This window comes from Vicugna pacos, chromosome 11 (genome assembly GCF_048564905.1).
Source record: "Vicugna pacos chromosome 11, VicPac4, whole genome shotgun sequence".
NCBI classification, from domain to species: Eukaryota; Metazoa; Chordata; class Mammalia; order Artiodactyla; family Camelidae; genus Vicugna; species Vicugna pacos.
In genome coordinates this window covers 20,902,141-20,925,171 of record NC_132997.1, presented here as the reverse complement: position 1 = coordinate 20,925,171, position 23,031 = coordinate 20,902,141, and the positions used below count along the sequence as shown (strand labels likewise).

The 23,031-nt window shown below is 41.7% G+C and overlaps 1 protein-coding gene and 1 pseudogene across 8 annotated transcripts in view; one reads left to right on the top strand and one right to left on the bottom strand.

The window, feature by feature from the left end:
* LOC140699184 (formin-2-like) overlaps positions 1-23,031 on the bottom strand; it is a 131,269-nt gene that overhangs the window by 71,872 nt on the left and 36,366 nt on the right. For all 8 annotated transcript variants that reach the window (XR_012077189.1, XR_012077190.1, XM_072970928.1 and 5 more), the window contains exon 3: positions 10,972-11,119. The gene's annotated coding sequence lies outside the window, so the exon portion shown is untranslated. The remainder of the gene's footprint in view (positions 1-10,971; positions 11,120-23,031) is intronic.
* On the top strand, positions 4,344-5,160 carry LOC140699890 (protein sprouty homolog 2-like; annotated as a pseudogene).

Below are 23,031 nucleotides of genomic sequence, written 5' to 3'. Positions count from 1 at the left end.
GCAGCAGCCCCGCCGGCTCCCCAGCTCTCCCCATTCCCTGGTGATTCCTTCACAGTGTGGCTCCTCAAATGAAATACAACACAATTCACTTGTTTGCTGACTTATTTATCAAATCCTATGAAGACAGAGATTTTGTAGATTTTTTTCCCCTTATTGAACCCCTAGCATCAAGAATAGTGCCTGGTAAACAGCAGATGTTTAAAATATCTGTTGCGTACTTGTAGGTGGGAATGAGAGATCAAAAGAATGATCCAGTGATTCCAACCACGGAAGTGGGAGCCACCAGGAAGAGAGCAAGCTGAGCAGGGAAGGGGGGCAGGGATCAAACAGAAGGCACAGGCACCACCTGAGCTCCGAGTGTCTCTTTCAGAACAAAAATCACCGAGAAGACCAGGAAGCAGTCACTCACCGACAGGCGTCACTGTGGCACAGAATTAGCAAGTGGCCTTAAAATACAAGCCCTTTCACAGACAAATACTGTTTCACTGAGTTAAGTAAAAGGGCTTCTTTTCTCTTATACTGACAAATCTCTACTCTGAACTTAACACCTGAGTTAGCCAATTTGGAAGGAAGATCGTTAACAGCAAAGCTAGGAAGAGTTAATATTAAATCCTGTCCAGACTGGAACATTTTTATTTTCTGCTGTTTTTAGTCACCTCCAAGTCCTCCTGAGTACAATAGACTTGAGAAAAGGCCCTGGGGCTTTGCACTGATAAGAAAGTGTCCCTTCCTCCTCTCTGTGTGGCTAGTGCAGGAGGAGCCCCCAGGGTCCCCTGGTTGAACACTAACAGCCATAGACCTGGTGACCTGCCCAAAAAGCGAACTCCTGGGCTCTGATGGTGAACAAGAATGTGTACAGCTGACCAGAACAACAAACTAGAAAGATTTATCAGTCGATATTTTGAATACTGACATCTAAACTGTGGATTTCCCTCTGAATCCATGTGACCTGAATTGAATTGATTTTCCCATCCCCATCCCTTTCACTATACTTCTTATTTCCTTGAATCAGTGTGTTACAACATCTAAGAGAATCTTATACATTAAAATATTCTCTTAAAATCAGAAGCTGAACTATAGGAGTTCTAGAGGGTCAAGATTTTAAGGTGAAAGAAACATACAGAATAACTGTACTACAAAGTAAGGGGGGAATTAATGAGAATAGTTAGAGAAGAAAGAAAAATAAATGTTGAGGAGAAAGAAGACAGTAGAGAGTAAAAGTAAGAAAGAGGGAAGAAAAGGAAGGGAAAGAGAAACAGTAAAGATAAGATTGAGAAATTGCAAAACGTGGAACAAGCAGAGAGAAGCAAGCATGCTGGGGGCCGATGACCAGGAAGCTGGCTTGAGTAACGGCTCAGGTCTGGAGTCGGTGGGCAAGAGTGCGTGAGGAACCCTCTCAGCTCTACAGCATCCTCAGGATGCTTGCCCCTCATGCAGACTCCCCTGTTCTCCTCTCCCAGGGCCCGGGAGCACTTTCGGGAACTGCCTTTTACTCTGGAGCCGGCAGCCGGGCCCCATTCATTAACTAGGATGGTGGCTTTTAAAGAGTAACTGGTGAACTTACAAGGGGACATATGCCAACTCCTCTCTGCCTTCTTCAGGATCAGGAAATGAGCCTGGTTTGAACAAACATCACTGTGACACAAAGTAGGAGAACGAGCAGCCCTGACAGAACGTTAAATGTTCCATTTCTTTCTTTTTTTTTAAGTTCCCTCACAAAAATGCCTGGGCCCCCCACAACTCCAAATATGTTTCAGAAATGATTTCTTCATCACCACAAATAAGCCTATGACTTACAAAACAAAACGTACCTGGATGAGTTTCACATTTGTAGAGAAGACAGCAAGAAAAATGAAGAGGATGGGCTGCTCTGCTATGAATGGAGAATAAATCAAGTCACCCCTTTAACACATACAAATCACACCTTATGAAAATGAATGAGCAGTCTGTAACAAGTTTTACTTTTTTTTTTTTGGATGAAGCAGAAAAGAGTTTTATTTCTTTGCCAGGCAAAGGAGCTCACAGCGGGCTAGTGCCTCCAAGACAGTGAACCTGCCAGGGATAGAAGGAAGAGGGTTTTACAGTAAAAGTTCAAGAGTTCAAGAGGTGGCCCTAGTTTCCATAGAGATCGCATACAGGGTAACAAATTGTTGCAATGTTGTCCTTGTTTTTGCAGAAGCAGCTCTTACTTCCACCAGGCATGTCGTTATGGGCATGTTTACCTCTGGCTTTGGGAATCTCCTAACATTGTTGTGCCTATAACAAAGGGTATTTAGGAAGGGAGGCTATGGAAAAGTGCTCTAGAGAAAAACTTGGGAAGTTTAGATGCAGATTGGTATATGTTTCTAGGACTGAAGTAGGCTGAGACCTGGGACCTCTTGCCGCAGTCCCTGCACCTCAAGTAATGAAATACAAAGAAACCGCTAGAGACTGAACAGTTGCCTGGGTGTGCAGCTGGGGTGGGTTATGAACAGTAATATACAGAAAATAGAAACTCAGTTGCCTTTTCTGAGGTGTCAGGGGCAAAAGCACACAGCACCACCAGGGGACTGGGCAGACCACCCAACCACCCCCTCCTCTCCAGCCCAGCCCTTGTGGGCCAGAGCATGAGGAAAGCCGTCTAAACCCTTGAACACTTAAGCAGTTATGAATACCAGATGGTCAGTGATGGCAGTATTTCCCACTCTTAATTCCTTCTACATCTATGGAAAGTAGGAACCGGCATCATCCTCTCCTAGCTGCTTCCTGCTGAACTGGGCTTTCCTCTGGGGTTTTTCTGATGGAAAAATGCACGTGTTCATGCTGTTTAGCAGGGGGGCGTGTTAGAGACGTCACCGTAGTTTTACAAGGGCAGGGTACACAGTGCACCGTAAGCTAGAAAACATATAAAACCCTGGAATAGTATCGATGAGCATAAGCAATAGTTGAAATAGCCCTGAAAACACGGAGCACAGCCTTTAGGAATTGAAAACAAACTTGAAAACCAGGGATCGACATCAAAGAGAACTTCAGGGCCATGTGTGTCAGCACCATCAACATTCTGGGTTTTCACATCATCATAAAGGGTAGAGACATTTCCAGATTCATCAGGGATGTGAACACAGCATGTGGCAGGAATAGCCACACCAGTTTCTCCCTGAGAAGCCGTCAGTCTGTCTGATGCCACTTGGTTCTGTAAATCTGCCTCCCACATTAGGGGGAACTCCATGCTCATTAGTGTAAAACTCCTGGTTATCATTCAGGGCTTTCTGTGTGAAGTTAGCCAAGGCCTCTAAGTCAGGGTCACACTCTCCAATCTTATATTTGGGACAAAGAAGTTGAGTAGATAATCATACCACTTAAGAACAGATATCCTCCATCTGGTATGGATATAAGGTAGGCTAGCAAACTTTACTGTGGTAATGTCACATGTCAGTGACCTGGTGCCCGAGGAAAACCCAAGGCACATCTACGAATCCATCCTGGTGGTAGCCAGGGCCAAAGGCTAACCTGCAGACCCAGAGGGCTCCATCTGGGGCTCTCCAGTAAATTCCTGATCAGTGAGTCCAATCAGTGGCAAACCAGTCACTGCTGTCTAATATTACAAGATGATGCCACTATTCAGTCCTTACTGAAGCCCATATATTGGGTAGAATTTGGCCAATGTTGGAAGGAGTGATTCCTTTGTTCCCAACATAAAGAGGCCAAACCACATGGCCTGCCATAGTCAGGAGTCAACCAAAAGACCCCATCCCATACCTGATTAAGCCTTCTAATGTGTGGCACAGAATCTGAACAAATCCATCTTACACCCAGTCTGCACTGCCAAGAGCTGTGCACTGCAGCACAAGTGAGGAGAGGGGCTGACAGAGCACACAGCACCCAGGCCCCCCCACCCCCAACCTGGCCCAGCCAGCCACCCCGCACCCCCTCACTCTGACATGGTCACATAACTTGGCCACCTGGTTTTAGGGACTTTGTAAGGTTTTCTTTTTTCATTTGCTCATCTGTCAGGAAAAGAGACTCACTATTGGTTCTTCAGCCTCCAGCTCACTGAGAAAAAAAGAGGAAATACTCCTAGTGCACTCCTAGAAGAGGTGCTGCCTTTAGTCCCAATCCCTGGAGGGTGTTCATCATCTGGGGACTTGCTCCTGACTTTCCTCTCCTTTTCTCATTTCATCCTGCCAATTGCTCAGAAGACAGACTGAGGTAGAGTTTGGATGGTGGGGGAGGGAGTCTGCATCAGGGCTGAGTTTACTTGCACATTGGAGAAAGAAGAGGCTCTAGTGGAGAGAGGGTGCAAAGCCACAATCACAAATTCAGATGCTGTAAGTCTGCTGGAGGGGCCACACTTACACGGCCTGATGGACGCCAGAGCTCAGAGTGGCAGCGGGTCCCAGCCCTGCTGTAGGCACCCTTGATGGTGGCAGGCAGCGTGGGGAGCCTGACCCCAGAGACACCCTCACCCAGCAGTTATGCATGCTGTCTCTGGATCTGATCAGAGACATCCAAAATACCAGTGAGTACACAGAGGGCCCTACAGTGCTCCCCAGATGGAGCTCAAGCCTTGCCCTCCACTCAGGAGAAACACAAGAGATTCCATGGACTGCCTGAGCACCACCAGTCCTGGGGCTCCAGGACTCATAGGCCCAGGCTTCTGTGCGGGCTTCTCTGTCCAGGCCCATCAGCGTGGTCAGCTCAGGGTCTCAGAGCAGCATGAAGACAAGCACCAGCAGCAATCCCTCTGCACAGAGGTGGTTTAGATCATCATCCTCCTTGGGATAATCAGGGCACAGCCCAAATCAGAGCACAAGCCAGGTGAGCTTAAGCCGCTGAGCAAGGGAGATTCAGGGCTGCACACCTGCAGGAGGGAGGACTGCAGCAAGTGCAAGTGTGAGGGGTGCACCCGCCCAAGGCCTCTGCCATCAGCCTGGATTTGGACAAGTGGTGCCTGCACCTGGAGCATATCACGACTGACTGAGGGACCTGTGTGTGTGTGTTGTTCCAATGACGATGAGGACAACCTGAGTTCCTACAGCCAGTCTCACCCCTGCGCACGCTCATCTGCCACAGTGTCATCTCCCTCTCCTTGTCCTGTCCATGGTGTCAACTTTCAGCAAAGGTTGCCCCAAATTGTGCCAGGGATGCTATGACCCGGTGAACATGTCTGCGATGCTGTAAAAATTCACACAATTTGCTGCAAAGTTCCCAATGTTTTTTCCAGAGACGATGCACCATATCTCTGTATACACACCACGTGTGTCTGAGAAAACCAAGTTGTGCCCCACTACACAGCACAGTCACAAAACATCACACAAATATGTTACACGTCCAGAAGAATGAGGACCAGTCAGCACATTTTCAGACCATATCCTGCCCCATGGAAGCCTTCACTGCAAGACACTGATGTCCCTTTAGACCCCCTGTATAACACACAGTCACAGTAAAACTCAACACATACTTTCCAGGCTTCTCACACCTTGCTCAGTGCAAAGAGTATCTACATGAAGATCCACCGCTTTGTAAAACATGTTTTGTTTTAAGGCACTTTTTTAAGTTTGGCCTTGCTGGAACTTCTTATGTGGGATCTCAGGCTGAACTTTTGAAAGGCCTCCCAAGGCCAGGAAAGCCCCACCGCCAGTCCCCACCCGCAATGCCTGCAGACCCAGGTGGACTTTTCTCAAGTTCCAAAATATCCTGAGGTTCCTGCATCTGCCATGAAATGGCCTTCCTTATTCACTTGGAAAGGCTCCTAGGAACCTAAGAGTTTCCAAATTCTGAAGGTCTCAGGTAGGAAGAAAAGATAAAGGCTTCAGTTCTGTTTATACAGGTGTAATTTACCAAATCACTGTAAGCCATAATTAGCTTAAGAGGAAGGGCCCCTTATATCCTAATTCTGGCTGAGGGGTCATGAGATCTCTGATGCTACCTTTCTTCTCCAAATAGCTTCCATGCAGCAGGGATTCCAAGGGGGTGCAACTGAGAGGAAAAGGGAGTGTTCCTGAAGTAAAAGTGGCTTTGGCAGCTGCTGGGGCAGTCCCTCCTCCATTCTCCACTCCCGTCCCAGAGTCCCAACCCCCAGGGATAGAAAAGTACATGACAACTATGGAATAATAGGAGACAAGGGCTCTGGCAGAGGAGCCTCTCCAGGAGCCAGTTCCATCCAGGCCAGCGTGGCTCCCCAGGCCCCCCTGGGCACACCAAGGTCAGCACTGCTGCTACTCACAGCAGCCCCCTCCCCAAAATCCATGTCACTGGGGCCACTGACAAAAAGTGTATGAGTGGGGACATGGGCCACCACTGAGGAGGCCATGACTGAAGAGCTGAGCTGATGTGGGAACAAGTTTTACATTTTAAGGAAATATGCACTTACGTAAAATTATTAAACTACAGCTTCTTTAATGGTACATGTTAATTTAATTCAAATCTAGTCAATTTAATTGAAAGAGACTTCATTAAATTTCATTTAAACAGCATGACTTATGACTAGCTGCCTAACAAATGGTACGGGTCTGTAATTCTGGTATACCACATCCTTCTACAAAGGAAGATGGGGTTAAACATGTAATTTCCCTAAAGGGGGCCAAACTTGTATTCTGCTATTTGATTATTTAATAGTATTGAGCTGCTGCTCATTGCCAACAAAGGATAGCCACACATGAGGTTTAGCTTGCACGTATAAGGGGGAAATTTGGGCTGATTTTTTAAGAAATTGAACATGGAGAACCATTTATAGGAGACATGGCTGATCTGTTCTACAGCATTTTTCCCCTTGACCATGCAGTAAGTTGAGATGACTGCCATCAAACATGCCCTTGGCCCCTTGCAGAATTTCTGCATTAACCTCCATTAAACATGTGTTAGAGCACTGGGACTAAGCTTGGAAATGGGGTGATGATGCTGTATTTGCATTTCATCCCACAGAGTCTCTTTTATTAAGAACCAGTAGAAACACTTCTTTTGGATACAGGAGGCCAGAAAAGTTGTTCTTCTGAGACTGTTGCTTTTAATCTCATGGACACATGGCATGATATATAATTGTTCCCTTCTCCCTTTCTACTTTCAACCTGAGGGATAAATTTGCAACTACCTTTAAAAACTGCTAGCCCTTCTGAAATACATTCTGCTTCATTTTATTGTTCCATCCTAAATTCCTTTCATTTTAATCTATTTTCCTTTATAATTCTTTTGGACACTTTATATATTCATAAGCTGCTCAAACCAACCCCCAATTTTTTTTTTTTTGGAGCCAAAGTAGGTAACAATTCTTTCAGCCAGCATGTAAATACAATTTTTAGGATTTCTACACAAAAAGTTTGTCATGTTTCTACCAACTCTCCTTCCATATTTTCCTCCGGGATTTTATGTGCCCAAACAGCTTTTCTAAAATCAGCCCTCTGTTCACTCTCTTGATTACTCATATTACTAAAGATAAGGGCCTTGATTTTCCAAAGATGCACCCAGAATGATCCAGTCTCTGTTCACACCCAGACATCTTGATCCTGATCTCCATGAATTCATCAACTAAAGTTGTCTGTTTGTATAAATCTGTTGTGTAATCTTTGAAACTTGGTACTGAGCCTCTAAAATGGTCCATGGGATGTTTCAGTACACACACAAAACTCAAATTATTGCATTTATGTGCTGAGTAGATATTTTATTTATTTACATCTTTTTCAACACTATATCCTCAATTATTCACTCAAATATTTAAGTATATGTGTCCAAAGGTCTTAAAATGTTGGGAGTCTACATAAGAGACAGATATGTAGAAACAGATAAATTACATACCTAAATAATTCAAATGATAGAAATATAAATAAAATGGCATGGGACTTCAGAAGAAAAAAACCACCATAGCAGGGAGGTGGGTTGAATTAAACACATAAAGGAAAATGAAGAGAGAGAAGATGAAGAAAAATGATAATTGAAAAGGTTTTCTTCTTATTAATGTTTCTGCCGTGAACTTTTGGAGCACGTTGCTTCCTAACTTCCTTATTAGTTCTTCCTAACTTGTCTTGTCCTTCCAGGAAGCATTCTACAGACCACAGAGGGTCACTATTGATACCTTATACTCCTCTGTGGAGACAACACAAACATGCTGTAGGGAGCAGGGTGGCAGCAGAAGATGCCCAGGAGTCTGCAGCCCTTGTGCAGCTCACTGGTGGGAAGGACACGGAGGCTTCACCTCAGCCTGCACACTCAGAGTCATTTAACAGAGGGTCAGTTTCTTCTTCAATATTTGAAAGTAGAGAAAAACTCATTTCTAAAAATGGATCATGAGAAAATGAAAGACAGGTCCATGAGAAAGGCAGAAAATGCAGACCATGGATCTGAATTAGCTGGACATATAAATTAGAAACCAATATTAAGAAGAGTTGGAGGACAAAAAAAAAAAGGCAAAGAAACCAATCTTCTAAGATGAAAGCATAAGTCTTTCTTTTTCAAAAAAAAAAAAAATCATTGAGTTCTACTTTAAATTAAAATTGAAAAGGACCGCATGTTGTGAAGTGATTTTAGCCAGGATGTCACTGCACAATATTATGCACCAATATTGTCAAGTTTATCACTATTCATAACCTTGTTATCAAAGTTTGCAATTCATATGTATTTTTAAAAGCAGTAGACTTTATGCAAGGTTTTCACTATGTTATCAACATTCTCACTCTTACCACTGACTGCTTTCCTAGGACAGGGAGGGTAGGCATTGTGGCCCCCACATGATAATGTCCCACAGAATCACAGCAGGAAATATTTAGAAAGGGACACTGGACATTTGGACAAAATAGCTGTTGGGCTGTTGGGTTTATACGAGATCAACTGGAGAAAAACAAGTCACTATATTAAACTATTTTCTACTTACCTCCATCATCCTCTTCAAGAATGCATATTTTAAAAGGAGACAAGTTATATTAAAAATTGCTGCTCTGGCATTTTGCGAGCTATGTCAAATAATGAAGGAAAAACTAGGTTACAAATTTTCTGGCATCAATTTCAACTGTTGTCTTTTACTAAACTAAAATTCAGATTATCACAAATTAACTTTCCATATAGTGTTCCTCCAGTATACAACTAAATCAATAACAAAATGTTTCATAATTTTAAAACTTCCCTAAAATTTTAAAGGTTATTATAAATGTTTTGATTAGAAAAGTTAAGAAAGGAAGACACACTAGGGAAGAAAAAAAAATGAAAACACCTCCCTAATCAATGATGTAAAACGTAAGATATAAATGACTGTTAAAAGAACGCTCAGTGAAATTGATCAGTATTACTATATCTGCACCTGGCTATTTCCAAACCAGTAAGTAATTTTTAACATAAAGAAATAAAATAATGTATTTAATGTGATCAAGACTTTTAGTTACATGCTTTTCCTTTTAAAACTAAATATGGTTTTATGTCCTTAATTTTTTTCAGGTGTCATTATGGTCAGAACCCCCTCAGCCCTGAAGATCTCTGCATTAAGGAACCCTACCTCAGCCTTTGATCAATTGTACTCTGCACCACAAGAGACTCAGAGATCTACATGCGACGATGTTTCCTACATTGCATCTCTCATTTTTTGTTCATTTCAGGGGTAAAGTCCACCAAGAAAACACTAAGCAGTGTTTCAAGAGAACTAAATGTTAAAAGGGGGACATGTAGGGTTGGGTGTGGGCCCCCTTTTAGTGTCTCAGTGCAAAGGAAAAACAGGCAAACGCATCACTCCAGGACTGGGATAAAAACAGGAGGTTATGAGCACCAGGCTCCCTCTGCAGACCTTTAGGCAGGAGCCTAGAATAAAGTCACTGATGATGTGGGGCACTGTTGGTTTTAAAGGGAACTCATGAGGAAGATAATGACTTCATTCTAAAGGCTAATTCTATGCTTTAACATACAATTCTCACAATATCCCAGTGCAGGGGATGTTATTCTTATCATCATTTTATAGGTGGAGAAACCGAGTACCGTGGTTTGGAAACTTGCCTAAGGTTTCAGAGCTGATAAGCAGCAGAGCCCAGCTCCATACTCTTATGCTGCACCCTTTTTTACAAGTCCAAATCAAGCTTCTGCCCACCATGTTTCTCTCAGTAAGCCAATGAGGTGGAGGAATCAAAATTCTTAACTCCAACACCGATGCTACCATTTAGGAAAACTTGGTGAGGGAGAGATTTCTGAATAGCGATAATGCTCTGGAATTTACTCATCACTTATGGGTCATATGTCAATATTCCTGAACAATCCACCAAAAAGCAGCTGGAAATTCATTATGCCAAAATGAAAAAAGAAAGAAATAATAAAACATTCAAACTCCATAAAAACATTATTACAAAAACATGATTCTTAATTTAATACAATCAAGTGCTTTCCTAGTTTTGAGCTCCACATGTAGCTGATGTTAACCTCATGCAATCTTCAAAATACTTAAAAAATTACACAAAATACTTTAAGACAACACAAGGTTCAAAGAGAAAAAAACAAATTTTTTTAGAAAAATAAATATTACATCTGAATGTATAATTTTTAAGATTCCTTAAAATTTAGATTTAATAAAATGTGTACATCTATCTTGCCTCTCCCAGTTATCCCTGAAGGCAAAGGAAAAATGAAGAAAAGCACGAAGAAAGCAATAAGGGAAGAGACAGTGGGAAGAGGTGGCCACCACCTTCGAAGCCAGTAGGCAAAAATTTCCCTTCCAAGCTCTCTCAGCCCACACGGGATGTGCAGCTTCTCCTTGGGGGGCGGCCACAGCTGGACCCTGAAGTGGTGGTTCTCAAACTAAGTACACAAGGTAGTAACTGGACAATTCCAGTGCCCCATTCCCCAAAAATCTAACTCAGCATCCTTGAAGATGCAGCATAAGGATTCTCAATTTAACAAGCTTCCCAGTGATTTTGCTTGAGTTAATCTAAGAAATGCTTAGAAGAGAAACTGAGACTTGCAACCCAGTAAGCACCACACAGATACTTGCTGTGACGTTCAAAGCATTCACTCTTCCTGGGGGCCTACCTGCGTCAGCATCCCTGGGCCTGTGTTCTTCATCAGGAGGTTTAGATGGTGGCCAAGCAGACGGGACTCACCTGGGAAACTCCCCGTCTATATAATCCAGTGAGTGTGTGGGTTGACTAACTGCAGCCCAGGAGTGAAGTTGATCTTGCTATATTTCAAAACAAAACAAAACAAAAAGTTTAAGCTATTTTGATTCAATCATGAAAGTGGAATCTTCCTGACTGATATATTGCAACATCATTTCCATCATAAACGTACATGTGTGGTGGGCATCTACATACATACAACATTAAACAGCATTTTATACTATTCAGTGTAGATTCATAACATAAACATTCTTTCACACAGCCATTTCATTTTCATAACCATGTGTCTCAACTTCTTTTTTATGGTAAAATGTAGGTCTCTTTCTTTGAGAGTAAGAGGCCATGTAGGCCTGTAAGGAATTACAAGGTCAGAAAATCCACTCAATCTCAGAGCTCCCTGACCAGGCATCTTCAATACCCTGGACTTTGATGTCCCTTGGAAATCTGTTAAAAATTTGAGGCAAATTCAGAGGACAGGCTGTGCTGGGCATCACAGGACAATAATGGCTTCCTTGCCTTCAACAACAAAAAGCCCGGGAAACTGATTCATCCTGAGTCCCAGTTGGGAACTGTGTGGGAGAAAAACTGAAAAAGTAAATGACCCTGCCAAGAAGAAAAGAACCGGGCAAGAATCTGGCAAAGAAAGCTCTTCCCGGCTGCAGACCAGCAGAATCTGGACAGAATGAGAAGCAGGTTCATAACTACACCTCGTGCCAGGAAGCAGAGTGGAAATCCCACAGAGGAGGCCACTCCGAGGCCTATAAATACCTCGGGAAAGTGCTCATTAGGATTTTACAGCTTTAGGATCCATGCACCCAGTTATACACACCCTTGGTTCTCTTCATGACATTCTCCTTACTTACAGATCCACCTCCTTAAATCTTTTGATCAGCATAAATTAGAGCAGATAGAATAACAGAGTGGTAGAAACAAAAATAAAAAAGTTTACTGTAACCACCGCACTGAGGCTGTAAAATAAACTGAGTTAACCAGTGGAAAGGCATTGCTATCTCTGTAGTTTGTTTAACAAATTGATTTAAGAAATTCAAAAAAATATTCCTCAGCCTCCACAGTAAAATACAATGTGTAGATCAGGTAATTGAAGCTTTACTTTCAGGGCAGTTTAGGCCCAAACTGAGAACCCAGATTCCCCAGTCAGCTAGTATTGAGCCAGAAAGGTCACATTTGAAACATGGACGAACATTTCAGGGTCTCTTTCAAGAATTCATATCTTGATTGACACCAGAAGTTTCGCTATTTGGCATACTAAGTATCAGGAATAGCTTTTCATTGTCAAAATAGGTGGTTTAATTAACATGATATTAGAAATGAACTCTCATTGGTAAAACTAAAGGAATTTAATGAAGTGGACCAGCAAAAACAAATCAGAGAATATCCTCATTCTTACAAGAACTAGGTAAGACTTGGGCGAGGGGCGATGTTAAGGCTTGATGCCTGGATGGTGCTGCACTGAGCCACTGGTTTGGCGATGTCTCTTAGGCTGCTGAGAACCATTAGGCACAGAATCCCCCCTTCTGCCTGTCCGCATCACGTGAACCTTTCATGGAAGGAGTCGTCAAGTGCCAAGGTAGCAAGCTGTACCTACCCTGAAAAGGGGACTCTCACTGAGAGAGCTTCAGCACCCCAATAATAAAGCCACTCAGCCTCTGACTTCATTTGCTCCACATAAAAGAGGCAGCACCAGCAGCCAAGGGGATAAATGGTTTGATTCAGGATTTCATCATTCACCAAAACACAAGGTTTGCTCAAAGCACTCTCTACAACCTGACATAAACCAAAAGTAACGTCAGCCCATGCTCCAGGCCTGCAGTCACAGCCCAGGACCAGGGTACATTTCAGTGCTGTGATGGAAACCTCAAATCCTCCCCCTCATCCTACGGCTCCACTAGCAGAAAATAAGCAAAACACAAACTTCTCTCATGTCTCTCTCCAACATCTACAGAATCCAATGTCCACTCTTCAACTTGTCCTTTAAATGTTTCTATGTTCCTTCCATTCATCCTCCCAAATTCATCCGTTTCCTAAGTGAAGCCCCACTCCACCAGCACGCCCTCCCTAGTCCTCCCCACTCATGGAAACCGGTCAGTTATGAAGTTGGGTTGACGCCTCACCTCACCGCTCCTGAATCACGAGGCTGACCCCGCACGCCTGCCGCCCCTCATTCTGACAGTTCACAGCGTGCTGTCCAGAACGGTGGCTTAACACTTTCCTGAATGCATCTCAGCTTCCCTCCAATTGACTGAAAACTCCTTCATCACATGAGGTATGTACACAGGTCTAATATTTGGCAATGTTAACATGACTTCATAAAAGCCACCTCATGTTTATTGAATTAACACAATTGTCAGATAATTGTTTTGTTTTGTTTTTTGACAAAAGAGATGGCTTGTCAATCTGAGCAGTGGCTGTAGCTGGTAATCTCATTTTCCTCATTTACTTAACAAACTACCAAGGGGTACTTTGTGTATCAAATGGAAAGCAACATTATCAAGCAATCCATTATCTCTAAACCTATTGGCGATTTTACAATACAAAGAGAAATACGGAGTAGACAAAACTCCTGCTATATAGTCAGTGCTGCACACTAGACAAATCTCATAACTTTATGAGGCCTCAGTGTTCTCACCAGTAATTCAGGAAAAATGCCTGTTCTGGTCTTTTTTACAAGATTGGTGTGAGGTGGGAGCAAGTGCCATGTGGAAAGAGCTAGGAAAACCACACGGTCTTATGCAAGTATAACCACCATGATTACTACTTGTTTTGATTTTCTTTCATCTCTGTTTGATTAGAATAGTCACATATCCCTTATACTTTAAAAACTCCTTTTTAGAGGAATTCAAAATTGTCATCATACATATAAAACATCTTCACAGAACCAGCACCAAGTCTCTGCTTTATGATGAGAAGCTACTTGACCGAACTTTAGTCTGCAGAGTCTCCTTGGCGTTTGTGCTGACTGTCACTAAGTTTTGAATTCAGTGAGTAATTCCCGGTGGTATTTCCTCAATCATCCATGTTTGTCTTTTTCTCTGTTGTTTTCCCAACATTTTGGAAATGTATTTGCTATTTTCCCAAGTACAGTATATAAGCTCCTTGCCACCAGTTACCAACCATATCCTATGTCCCCTTATTCTCCCCTGGATGTTATTCTGTACACATAACAGATACACAATGAGTATTAAGGAACTACACGGGGCAAGATCAATAAACATTGTCTTTTAACAAATTAAACCACAGTTTTATATCTGAGTTAAAACAGGGAAATTTTTCCCTGGCACTACTGCACTTTCTTAAACTCTTAAATCTGTTTGACTTTTGTTGAACTGGGTCATTTCTTACTGTAAAGAAAACAGATACAAGCTTTCTACCATAGGCAGATTAGAAGATTGAAAATCACAATCTAAAAGTGGCATAAATAGTTCACAAGCCTACTATTTCAAAAAAGAAAAAATGGTTTCTTTTAGCAGATATTTCCCCATCTTTTAACTGGCCTATAAACAACAGCCCCCCAAATAACTCAGCTATAATCCACAAGTAGTCTATTTGAGAGGGCCCACAAGAAAACTATGATGATCAAAGTCAGGGACTCTAAGAGTGCTGCACTGAGATCCTTCTAGTGAAGATGAGGGTTTGGTTGTCACCTTAAAATATTTCAGGTTAACACTTTTTTAATGGTGCTAACTGCATACAAGAAAATCTCATTGCCCTCAGTCTATATATTAAAGCAAAATCCTAATGACTCTCAGAGAGGCATGGTACCCTTCCCATCATCCCACTGACACTCCTATGACTCGTCAGTGGGTGGAGATGGGCGGTCCACACATGTGGGAACAGTCTGGGTTCCTCACTTCCTAAGATGTTCTCAGCACCGCCCCAGCTCAAGTGTCCATCAAGGCCCAAGGATCTATATTTGAGTGGTGACACACAGTCAGTGCACCCTAGACATTCCATGAAGTACAGTCTCCCACCAGATATCCAAAGTGTGACTGAGGGAAAAAATGTAAAACATTGCCCCACAGTGTGCTGCACACCCGTTTCTTTCCATGTACTCCATCTACCCTGGAGGGCACAGAAGAGTGCGTCTCACGCCAGCAGAGGGCTCTTCGCCTGCACCTGCTCAACTGGCCTCAACACCTGGCTTGGGTGTAAGCCCTGAGGAAGGAGACGGTGAGGTCCCCTGGGAGTAGACTGTGGGGCATGCCCATCCCTCACACAGTGCTGTCTGCAGGTGAAAGTTCTTGTATTAGAACTTCACAGCTTCATTTGAGGAACTAAATACTTGGATGGCATTTTGAGTTTATTTGTGCTGTTTTCATCTTACGGATGAGACATGCTTTCCATTCTGGCCAATAGAACATTTGAAGTAAGTACACGGCCCGCCCGCCTCAGGCCTGGGCTCCGGAACGCGTGTTTCTGGTTAGCCATGACCCCAGCTCCAGCTCATGTTCTTCCCACAGTGTTGCCTTTTTTCCCTTTTCACTCATACCTGATTTTTATTATCTTATGTTATGCTGTCTTACTTTCTTGCTAATTACTGTAAATACTTTTTGGAATAAGGTGATGATAAATACATTAGTATTAGGGAAATGATGGAAGAGCCACTTCTACTTAAACTCATTTGAACTTTTTCTAGGATGACTGGCTGAATAAAAGGTAGCTTCACTGGATAACAGACTAAACTGTGCTCACAACATTTTGGTTTGCATTGATCATTTAATTATTAAAAAACCATAGCACAACTGTACAGAACTGCTTTGAAACAGGGGAGATAAAAATAAGTAATCAGTACCACACACAGCAGCACCCACTGGGTCTGTTCTCCTTTCTCTGACTATTTTATGTGGGTGTAATCATAGCGCTCAACCTTTTATAATAACATAATATGTACATTTGTTTAATTATTGGATCATTTTCACACTGATAATTTATATCGCTCCCACAATCTTGACACAATTAACATTACACTGTAGCCATTTAATCAGCTCCAGACAGAACAGGAAAAAGTGACCAAAGCACCCCTGGTTCATATTTAAATAAGTTATAAACCTGGAAGGGTACACGGGACCTTTGAATGATGCAGGTTGGAACTGTGAGGGTCCACTTATACTCAGGTTTTTTCAGCAGTAAATACTACAGTACTACTCAGTCTGTGCATGATTGAATCTGCAGGTGTGGAGGAACCACAGATACGGGGCCCAACTATACCATACAGGTGCATTGCCCCCACACTGTTCAAGGGTCAACTGAGTATATAAAAATGAGAAATGCAAATGAATACCAAGAGTAATATCAAGAAAACTAAATCTAAAGTTGAGCGGAGGTCTTTGAAACTGTTTCAGGATAATATAAAGGGGTGTTTTCCTAAATCTGTGCTCAAAACAAGCACTGACATTACTACTACTGAGACTGCAAATTTGTGCAAATTTTGTGGAAGGGAATTGAGCATCCAATGAATTTAAATACTGATCCCTTTGGAACCAGCAATTCGACTTAGAGTTTTCTCTGAGGAAAAAGTAAATTAATGATATGTAAAAATATTCACATATTAGAATATATTTATATCAGTTATTTATGTTTTAAAAAGAGAAAAAAGCAAAATTTCCAACAACAGCAATACAAACAAACAATTGTGGTAGGTACAAATAAGCAAGAGTCATTAAAATCATATCACATCAAATGCCCTGTAACATTTTCTTCATGATATACGTTCATAGGTGAAAATAACAGGCTACAAACTGCATGTGCATTGTAAAATTAATAACCTGAGGTAATGACAGAAGAGGTCATTAGAACCACTCTTTTGCTGGAGACTAGAAAAAATGACATATATGTGTATATATGTGTGTGGTATGTGTGTATATATATGAATATATACATTTACATGTATATTTTTCTGCTGAGAGGCAAAGGGGAAGGGAGTATTACATTGACAAACTGAAAAGCAAGAATCCAGGGGAGAACACACACCTAGGAAGTGGACACTCATGTTCACTTTTTTTCCCTGAGGGTTTCTGTGAGAATCTGACTGCAAGTTATGAGGGAAAGGATTGGAGGATGGTGATTCTGACACCTTCACTGTATGTTAGAATTCAAGAGGCCATCATACTAGGAATAAAGGCAAACTAGAAGTAGACCAAAACTCAACTTCAAATCACCTAAATCCCTGAATATAATTCAAGCTGATCCTGGAATTTTAGTGTCCCAGATCCCACACAAAACCAAATACAAATCCTATCTGTAAACAGGTTATATCAATTCAGATATCTACACAGCATAAAATAAAACATAACTGGAAGCATGCTGACACAAATAAAAAATTTCTAAAAATGAATAGAAAAATAACAGAAGACACACAAGTGCATCAGATATTATCAGACACATATTTTTAAATAATTATATAGAATCATTTCAAGAAAATAAAAGACAAAATGTAGAATTCCAATACAAAACTGTAAACAATTAAAGAACTGAGAAATTCTAGAATTGATAAAATAACCAAAATTAAACTAGGCAACAGATGTGTTTAAGGGTAGATGAGAAGAAGCTGACTATAGAGTTAGTGCACTTGAAGAGAGATGAACAGAAACCACCTAGGATGAAACAGAGTGAGAAGGCTCGCTGACCACAGAGAGAGTAAGAGACATACAGGAAACAGTGAGAAACTATAATGCATGTGCAACTGGCCTGACAGAAGGAAAGGAAAACAGACAGAGTAACACTGAAGCATCATCTGAAAAGAGGCCATGGCTGATGCCATTATAAAATGACAGAATACATTCGAGTCACTGATTTATGAAGCCCTATGAAAACTAGAAGAATAAATATAGAGACAACCACACTTAGGTACACTTGGTAAAACTTTTAGGGAAAAAAGGTAAAAATAAAATTTTAAAAGCAGTCACAAAAAACAGATTAACAACAGAAAGCAATAAATAGGATATTTTTCTTAAGGAGTCAGTGTCATCGGAAGCTATGAGATATTGGAATGGTCTTACTGAAATGCTGAAATGGGCTCAGTCAAGGTTGTGGAATAAGAAGATGTGGAGCTCACCTCTCCTGGTGAACACATCAAACATACGTCTACATGTGGAACAAACCTCACTGAAAAGCTAACTGGAAAATGGCAGAAGGACTGGCGTACAACCAAGGCTGTCAGAAAGATACACAATTGTGTAGGAAGGGAAGAGAAGTGATGAGGTTGGGACCTGTGTTCCTGGGAGGGAACTGAGTGCAAGGGAGATCATATGGGTGGAGCGCCTCCATGCGGAATGAGCAGTATAAGCCACAGATTGGTGGCCCCAGTCCTGGGAGGCTACGCGGGGGAGTCAAGCTCCCTTGGTTGGCTGCAGGGGTCACAATTATGGGGTATGTGGGAGGTGGGGTAGGGTGGGGACCAGGGAGAGTAAAGGTGGAGAAGAGGGGGACGGAGGGGGAGAGTGGAGGCCCTGGATACAGTCATGCTGTGCACTAACTTCACAGGACAAGGAGCCCTCCATGAGATAAATCACACCTGGTCCTCGTAAAAGTGAGTCACAATGAGCAGGGAAGGGGAAGTGAAGGGACTAATCCAGACAAGAGGCCTAAAGCAGAGGGATGGTGGTGGCCCTTTCACTTCAAGGAAGGAGGACAAATTGGTGGCATTTGGCAAAGGAGTCTGATTTCAAAATTGCTGACTCTAAGATGCCAGTGGAAACCTGAGGTCAAGGCTCTCAGCAGGCAGACAGATGCATATGTGACTAGAGTTGGGATCTGCATGCAAGTCAGGATGTATGTGTAAAGACAAAGAGGAGGGGAGAGGGGAGGGAAGACAAACGTAAGGACTTTACCTTAAGAAACATCTATATTTTAGCAGCAAGAAGGAATAAGGAGAAAAAGTAGTGTTTTGCAGCAAGCCAAGTGAATAGGCATTTTTAGGAAGCCTTGTTTAAAACTGCCTCAAATCCTACCAGAAGTAAAGTGAACTCTCAAAAACTAAGAGAACAGGCAGGAGGGTAGAGCTCAGTGCTAGAGTGTGTGCTTAGCATGCATGAGGTCTTGGGTTCAACCCCCAGCACCTCCACTAAAAATAAACAAACTTAATTAACTCCCCCCAATAAATACATAAAATAAGGAAATAAAAGATAAATCTTAAAAAATTATTTTAAAAAACTAAGGAAACAGACATCTTTTCAGAAAGATCTTAAACGGTGATGTGACTAGAAATTGAATAATAGAGGACAAAATAGTGGTAGAAAAATAGAAGCATATTTTCCAGAACTTTTGCAAGAAGAGTTAGTCCATGTAAGAGGAAACTGAGTAAGATCACATAAAACTCCAAACTCCCAATAAAATGAGAGAGTCCCAGCTCAGAATGAATAGGCTGGATGGTTGCTAAGGACAAGGAAAGGCATTTGAAACAGGGAAGGGCCAGCAAGAGGCAGTGGGAAATAAAACATGTGCTGCTCAGTGCAGGGTACGCAGGCAGCTCAGAGCAGGCCTCTCGGACGTTCGTGGACTTTCTCCAGTAACTGCCCACAGCCCTGGGTAGGAGAGCAGAAGGTGATGGCAGTGAGGGAGAAACTCCAGGAAAAGCCTGAGAAATGCTAAGATAGTAGCAAGCTTATCTCTGCACAGATCTGCTTAGTACAGCAGCAATGGTTCCAGAAACAGAATTTCCTAAATCGGAAATTTAGCATGACTTTTGTGCCTAACAGTCCAGCTCACACTGGAAGTAGGGACAGGCAACAGGGCTGTAGTGTTGAGGTTCCCGAGATATGGGAGCAGGCCCAGGAAGAGGTGATCCTGGTAGGAAGGCACCGTATGACATGACTGATGAACACACACACACACAAACACACACACACACACACACCCCTAATTCCTGGCACCGTGAGATTAGGAGATCCAAAGAGATCCAGCAAAGGTATGGATTGCAAAAACATGTGATCTGATTAAAAAGAAACCAACTCTAAGTTAAAGGAAGAAGTAAAAGGAATTTTTTGAAGGAAAAAAGTAGCTCAGTTTATCAAAAGGGCACGTAGGTTCAGATGGGGCCTGGAGGAGAGAGATCAGGACTGAATTAGATTGGGGGGAGTGTGATGTGTGAGTAAATGTCAGGGCTCACGGTGGTGACCACCCATGAGAAGAAATAAGTAAAGAGCACTGAGAGCAAGGGCTAACTTGGACCAGTGCCATTTATTCAAAAGTCCGCTGGTCCCTCTGCAGGTACCGCACAGCCCTGTGCGGTGAGAGACAGATCTCTGCTCATTAGCATTCAGTCTCATAATCAGATACTCACAAACCTCAAGCTGAGGGGGAGAATATCCAAATACCTGTAATGACACTTGCTTCACTAGAAGGAAGTAGTGCAGGAAACTGCATTTGTGGTTTTTCAAGGCAGAACTCTCCTCCCTCACAATCCAGGCTTCACACACCAGAGCCTAGATTTTCTCAAAGGTTTTAGCTGAAGGTGAAGTTTGACAATTTGCTTCAGGAAAACGGAGACCAAGCAGAAGCAGCACATATGTTAAAGCTGCCTGCTGAGTCTCTTTCTCAGAAAAAGAAGTTTAAATAAAGGGTCAGACTTAAAATTTATCATCCACCATGAGTAGCAGCCTGGAAGTAAGGTAAAAATCCATAATGAGCTCTACTGCTTACACACGAGGGTGTGGATGGTGCTTCCAGGGAAACTGATGGGACAGTGAGCAGACTGTACTGCCATCACGGCCACAGCTGTTATCACCATCGTTCAAAGACAAGGCCTGTGCTCACACATCACTCTCCAGAGCTCAAACATCACTGCACAACACAGAGGCTTCGACAAGCCATTTCTAAAGACCAAGCACTCATACTAATGTACCAGTTTATCCATATGATCCATGTACAGTCCCCTGGGAAGACAGTTCATTAGCTCAGTCTTGTTTCTACAACATATTACTTATTTTCTGAAGTTATTAACAAAGGAAGGTTCCTGTTAGAACTTGTGCATTTGCCTTTGACCATACTTGTCAATCGCTATTATGTTTGTATTCATAGACTAACGATTCTAAAACACATTCAAAGACCTCTGCATAACAGTGATTGTGGTTAAGAGCAGACATTTCAGAGTTCAACAGACTGAGATGGGAACCATTTCCTACTAGTTACAATATCCAGTCTCCCTCTAAAACAGATATTAATAATTAATACCTCCCAGGGGTGTTATAAGGTGTTATAATGATCAAATGACATATGTAAAATCCTTAGCAAAGTAAGGACTTCAAAAATGTTATTGTTATTTGAGGTCATTAGAGGTCATGGAGTTGGACATCATTTACCAGTGAGGTAACACAGTAAGAGTTTAGAAACAAAATCAATTTTCATCACCTAGCTCAGTACTCTTTAGATGGACTTTAATTTCAAATTATTATTAAACATCACAATAATATTAATTAAAGTCATAATCCAACAAGGTTCTGAGAAGGATGTGCCTTAATTGTGTTTTGCTTGGTCTTAACTTGTGAAAACTTTCCTCATGCCTAAAGACACTGCTTCTTGTTTGTAACTAAGGAGAACATGGGATGAACTGATGTCTTGTTAATCAGTGGTCATATTATGCTGGGTGCAGAAAAGATTAACCAGTTTCCGTCAGTACCGCACGGACCACGTCTGATGGATGGCTGACCTTAAATCTGCATTTGTAGCCCATCACATCTGTAAGAGTCCATGACCTTTACATCTTGACATAAGCTCCTTAAAAGTGAAATAATATTTCAATAAAAGTTAATCCTTTAGCTAAAGGACATAGTCGTTTAGTAAATTCAACTTAGTGAACATTGTTTTATCTAAAAACGAAGGTGTGTTTGCTTAACCTAAAACTCAGCTGAAGGGAGTTATCCAGAGCTTTAACTGAGAAAGCACTGGGTCATAAGAGTACAAGAAACCTTTAATTTCATCAACATCACCAGTCAAATTATTGGATTATTTTCTCCAATATGATTATATCCTTAACTGTATCCATATTTGTTTTCATCTGTACTTGGAGAAAGAAAACTACAGTTACTATTTTCCTGGCAATGTAGAAAGCAGCTTCCATTTCTCTCCAATTTTAAAAAAAATTGCTAAATGAACAAAATTTTTAAATTTTTAAAATCAAAACTATTACAATTAATTTTCCAGTGAGTATATCTTGTGGTGCTGAATTTTAACATGTCTTCCAGTCACTGTGTAAACTTGGAAATTATACCTGACCCTTAAACTACATGTGTTTGAACTGCATGGGTCCACGTACATGCAAACTTTCTCAACAGTAAATACTGCAGTACTACCAGTTGGTTGAACTGCAGATACGAAGAGCTCACTATAAATTATATGCAGCTTTTAGACTATCGGAGGGTAGGCCCTCACCCCCACATTGTTAAAGATCATTGCAATCCCATTCTGGGAATTCTCTTTCCATAATTTGAAATGACCAGAAAAGAGCAGAGCTACACATCCGATACTTGGATCCCTGTGCATGAACAAAAAGAAACTTTCAAAATGAAGCTGAGTTCTATTTTTGACTGAAATTTAGTACTTCAATGGCCATATTTGCTGAGCGTAGAGACATGCCAAGAAGAAATGGCTACCTAATTTCTCTTCAGCACAAATAGGGGAACAAAAATGAACAATGCAGTAGAATAAATGTAGCAGAAATGCTTGGCATTAGCAGAAAAAGAAATGGAATAATCTGACATTAATAGTACCTTGCTTATTTTATGCATACACATAAAATGTTTGTACCAACAATTATGTGGTACAACTAAATCGCTTACAAATCAAATCAGAAATACTTGGTATGTGTGATAAGGGTAAAGATAAAAAATTTGTAAAAATCAACCTATAAAAATAACTTTATCTCTGTCTGTATATGCATTCCATAACAACTGCTTAATCTAGAATACATACCCTGTAGACAAGATTATTAAAGAGGTTGAAAATTTTTTCTCTCTGATTG